At 47.2% G+C, this 5,563-nt stretch overlaps 1 pseudogene; it reads left to right on the top strand.

Annotated features, from left to right (window-relative positions):
- Window positions 1–1,551: 1,551 nt before the first annotated feature.
- On the top strand, window positions 1,552–3,917 carry LOC103590299 (annotated as a pseudogene).
- The last annotated feature ends 1,646 nt before the right edge of the window (window positions 3,918–5,563 follow it).

Genomic DNA, 5,563 nt, shown 5'->3' with positions numbered 1-5,563 from the left:
CCACCGGGCCGGCCCCAAAAAGAAGTTCTTCAGAGAAAAGGAAAATTACATAGATCAGAAACTTGCATCTACATAAAGAAAGAAAGAATATCAGAGAAAGAATAATGAAGATAAATGCTTTTTATTTTTTCTTATTTTTAATTGATCTAATAGGTAACTGTTTGTTCAAAGTAATAATAGCAAAAATGTATTGGGTGATTATAGCATATGGCTAAGTGAAATGAATACCAGCAACATTATAAGGGATGGGAGGGAGGAATTGGGAATCCTGCTATAAGGTACCATGAAGTGATATAGTGTTATTGAAAGTGGACTTAGAATGTATAGAATTAGAATGTAGTTATGAATGTATATTGCAAACTACAGGGCAACAACTAAAAAAAGATTTTTTAAAGAAGTTTAATTGACATGCTGAGAGAAAAGAAAATGGAATCATATTAAAATCACAGAAGGAAGAGTAAGAGGGAAAGATTGAAAAAAGAAAAAAGTGCAGTTAATAAAAAACAGTTACAAACTTGGTAGATATTAATTCAGCTATATAAATAATCACCTTAAATATGAATGGTATAAATACACCAGTTTAAAAAGACTGTTAGAGGGATTTAAAAAAACACAAATGTCTCTTGTCTACTAGAAGCCCACTTTAAATATAAAGGCACAGATCGATTAAAAGTAAAGGGACAAAAGCTAACACTTATACATAATAAGCACCCTTTTTTTTGGCAGCTGGCCAGTACAGGGACATAATAAAAACTCTTAAGAAAGCAGGAATAGAGGAGAATTTCCTCAACTTGATAAAGTATAGCTACAAAACCTTACAGCTAACATCATAATTGTGAGAAACTGAATTCCTTCCTGCTAAGGTCAGAAACAAGGCAAGGATGCCCCCCCCCCACTCACCACTCACCACTCCTATTTAACATCGTACTGGAAGGTCTAGCTAATGCAATAAGACAAGAAAAGGAAATAAAAGGCATATAAATTGGGAAGGAAGAAAGATATATTATCTTTGCTCACAGATAATATGATGTCTGTGATGAAAATCCCAAAGAACTTCAAAGGATCTACTTGAACTAATAAGAGATTACAGCAAGGTTAAAGGATACAAGGTTAATATACAGAAGTCAATTGCAATGAACAGTTAGAATTTGAAATTAAAAATACAATACCATTTACAAAAGAAAAAAAAAGAAAGAAAGAAAAAGAAAAAGAAAGAACCACTTAGGAATAAATCTAACAAAATACGTATAGGATATAAATGATAAACGAAGAAAGGATATAACTAATGAAGGCCCTCAAAGATCTAAAGGAACGCAGAGCGCAGGCGCAGCGGGGCCCAATGGGGCGGCCGCCGGGCAGCCCCTCCCCCTCCCTGCCCCCTCGCCCCGCCGGAAGTTAGTGTCGGGAGGCGGCCGCAGCAGGTGCTGTGTCTTGGAGCTGAGCACCGGCGGCCTGGAGCCAACCGCCACCAACTGTCAGCATAGGCCAGGCCGAGGTGACGCAGGGACACGGAGGAGACTCGGAGGAGGTGGCGGTAGCAGCAGGAGAGACATGGCGTCCATCTTCCTGAAGAGCTGCCACTGCCGGGCGCCCGCCAGCCTCCCACTGCCTGGCGCCGTGGCCTGGAGGGGTAGTTCGGAGGATCGTGCTCGTCTCAGTCGTTCCAATACCTTGGGGCTGAGAAGTGGCGCGACTGTTCCGTTTGGCTGCAGGGCGCCCGTGCACCTTGCGTACCTCTCCTTCGGGGGCCATCACCTCAGCAGTTGGCCTCCGAGGCCCCCGCGCTGGCGCATGGTGGCGATCACACCATGTTTGGTTGTCAGGCGACCTCGGGACCTTCCTGTGCACTGCTGGCACTCGTCGCTCCCCCTTGGCGATGACTCTGTAGTGAAGTCCCCCAAGTCCCTCAAGGATAACAAAAAGCTGGAGGAAGGGGGCCCCGTGTACAGCGCCCCTGTGGAGGCGGCAGTGAAGAAGTCCATCAGGCAGAGGGTCGTGGACGGGCTGAAGCACTACTACCACGGCTTCCGCCTGCTCTGGCTCGACAGCAGGATCGCTGCGCGCACGCTCTGGAGGATTCTCCACGGCCACACCCTGATCCGCCGGGAGCGCAGGCAGTTTGTCCGGGTCTGCGCCGACCTCTTCCGCCTTGTTCCGCTCCTTGTCTTCGTGGTGGTGCCGTTCATGGAGTTTCTGTTGCCCATCGCTGTGAAGCTCTTTCCTAATATGTTGCCATCCACATTTGAGACCCAGTCCGTCAAGGAGGAGAGGCTGAAGAAGCAGCTGCGGGTCAAGCTGGAGCTGGCCAAATTTCTCCAGGACACCATGGAGGAGATGGCCATGAAGAACAAAGCAGCCAAGGGGAGCGCCGCCAGAGACTTCTATGTGTTTTTCCAGAAGATTAGAGAGACGGGGGAAAAACCCAGCAACGAGGAAATCATGCGTTTTTCCAAATTATTTGAGGATGAGCTGACCCTGGATAACCTCACGCAGGCACAGTTAGTTGCACTGTGTGAGCTGCTAGAGCTCCAGACCATAGGCACCAGCAACTTCCTGCGCTTCCAGCTCACCATGAGGCTGAGGTCCATAAAGGCTGATGACAAGCTGATTGCTGAAGAAGGAGTGGACAGCCTGAACATCATGGAATTGCAGTCGGCGTGCCGGGCTCGAGGCATGCGGGCGCTCGGGGTCTCGGAAGACCGTCTGAGGGCCCAGCTGAAGCAGTGGCTGGATCTACACCTGCATCAGGAGATCCCCACATCACTGCTCCTATTGTCCCGAGCCATGTACCTCCCAGACACCCTTTCGCCTGCAGACCAGCTCAAATCCACGTTGCAGACCCTTCCAGAGATCATAGTAAAGGGAGCCCAGGTGAAAGTGGCTGAGGTTGAAGGTGACCCAGTGGACAACCAGGCAAAGCTGGAAGCCACACTACATGAGGAGGCGGCCATCCAGCAGGAGCACCAGGAGGAGAAACTACAGAAGCTCTCCCAAGTGATAAAGAAATTGGCAGAAGCTGTCCCTGAGAGGGCAGTAGCTGAACAGCAGCCAGAAGTGCCAGATGTGATCCTGCCATCAGAGGACCTGAAGGACACTGCCCCTGTGCTGGAGGAAATAACTAAGGAAGAAATTGACATACTCGGTGATGCCTGTTCTAAACTGAAGGAGCAAAAGAAGTCACTAACCAAGGAGAAGGAGGAGCTGGAGCTGCTGAAGGAAGACGTCCAGGACTACAGTGAGGACTTGCAAGAGATCAAGAAGGAACTTTCAAAGACCGGTGAAAAAAAATATGTGGAAAAATCTAAAGCCAGCAAGAGATTGACAAAGAGAGTGCAGCAGTTGATCGGGCAGATAGATGGCCTGATCTCCCAGCTGGAGACAGTTCAGAGCACCGGCAAGCTGGGCCCAGCAGAGGGCTCACCTGCGGGAGAGAACATCATCAGTATCACAGATTTCATCAACTCCATGAAGCAAGTCAAGGACATTCCAGAAAATAAGCTGATCAGCTTGGCCTCAACACTGGATAAAAATAAGGATGGCAAGATCAACATGGACAGCCTCATCAAGGTGATTGAGCTGGTGGACATAGAAGATGTTCATATCTCCACCAGCCAGGTGGCTGAGATTGTGGCAATGCTGGAGAAGGAGGAGAAGGTGGAGGAGAAGAAGAAGGCTAAGGAAAAGGCTGAGGAGGAGGCTGCAGAAGCGAAGAATTAGGGCTGGCCTTGGCTCTCAGGCATGTTGGTGGCCCTACATGTGTCTGCCTCCATCCTGCTGCACCAGCTGCTGTGATAAGGACCATGCTAGTGGTAACTTTCAGGTGATTCTTAGTGAAATCTAATATTTTGTCTGGAATAAAGCAGAAACTTCCATAAAAGAAAAAAAGAAAAAAAAAAAGAAATGGAGAGAGATTCTATGTTCACGAATAAGAAAATTCATATTGTTAAAATGTCAGTCTTCCCAACTTATTCTATGCATTCTTCCCAACTTGTTCTATAGATTCAACAAAACCCCAATTAAAGTCTCAGTGAGTTATTTTGTGGATATTGACAATAACCAACACAATTACTGAAAAAACAAAGTCGGAGGACTGACACTATTCAACTTCTATAAAACTTACTATAAAGCTACTGTAATCAAGACATGTGATACAATCTTGACTCCATCACTCAGTTGCTGTGTGACCTTGGGTCTGTCACTTAACCTCTCTGAGCCTCTGTTCCCTCAACTGTAGAGTGGGGACAATAATAGTGACTACCTTATGGGTAGGGTGTTACAAAGATGAAATAACATTCCATGGGAAGTGCTTCACATATTCCCTGGCTAGAGGTAAGGCCTCAATACACATTCCCTGCTTGTGTTGTTAGTAAGAAAGAATGAATGCAGTACCGAGCCCCAGCTGTGCACCACCTCCTGCTGTTCACTGGGGACTCAGAAGCTAAAACACAGGTTCCATTCCAGGACTCACTGTCCGTGACACTCTCACACTTACCAACCTCGTGGGGCAGGAGACACTGGCTCTCTGCAGGTGGATCACAAAGTGAGGCAGGCTCAGCTGAGGGGTGAGGCTACGAAGGAATTCTGAGATAGGGCATTTGACATAGGCCCCAAAGCTGGGGTTCATATGAGACTGAGAACATGGCTGAGCAAGGCTTGGAGTGTGGCTGAAGCATGGCACGTTCCAGGACTGGTGAACAGTCTGGTGCACATCATTGGTCCCAGAGAGAATCAGGGCTATAAAAGGCAGGGTGCAGGGGTCACTTGGCCCAATCCTCTCACTTTAGAGATGAGGAAACAGGCCCAGACAGGGAGGAAGAGACCTCTCAGTTGTTTCACTGCTAGGGCTGTTTTCATCATGGGGCCTAATGAAGTTAGACAATGAGAGTTTTGATGAGGAAGAAGGGTAGTTTAACGATGGTGATAATGATGAAAACATATTTATTAACTGATATGTGCTAAGCATTATTCTAGGGGCTTTATGACGGTTATTTTATTTACAAAATAACCCTATGGGGTAGGTACTATTATTCCCATCTTATTGCTGAGGAAACTGAGGCACAAAGAGGTTTGCTCAGCCAGTTGCATCAGGACTTTCTGTTCCTTGCAGCTGAAACCATTCTTGTTGGTGAGAATATGAACCCCAAACCTCTCAACATGCCATTCAAGGCTAAGACCCTGCAGCCCTGTTTCTTGTCAACATCCTGTCCTGGAGCCAGAGTCGATAACCTGCTATTCCCAGTAAGGGCCATGTTCTCTGGGGTCTCTAAACATTTGTATTTGCTTTTTCCTTTGAAGGGGCCTCCCAGGTAGAAACCCTGGGAGGGTGTCATAGCACCCATCTGTGTGGCCACCAATGCCCTTGTCATCCAAGCTTGTTGCTTACTAGTTTGTGTATCTGACTTATTTCCTGGACTGAGAGCTCTGGACTGAGGGCAAGACCCGGTCACATTCATTTCTGTGCCCTTGCCACCAGCACAGAGCCCAGTCCAGAGCGCACACACACTCTCTAAGTGGCTATGTAATGAATAACTGTATGTGAGCCATCTGAGACCCCTGGGGTTTA

The sequence above is a fragment of the Galeopterus variegatus genome, unplaced genomic scaffold (genome assembly GCF_000696425.1).
Source record: "Galeopterus variegatus unplaced genomic scaffold, G_variegatus-3.0.2 Scaffold794, whole genome shotgun sequence".
Taxonomy (NCBI): Eukaryota; Metazoa; Chordata; class Mammalia; order Dermoptera; family Cynocephalidae; genus Galeopterus; species Galeopterus variegatus.
The sequence above is the reverse complement of the archived record's forward strand: the minus strand, read 5'-3'. Positions and strand labels throughout refer to the sequence as shown.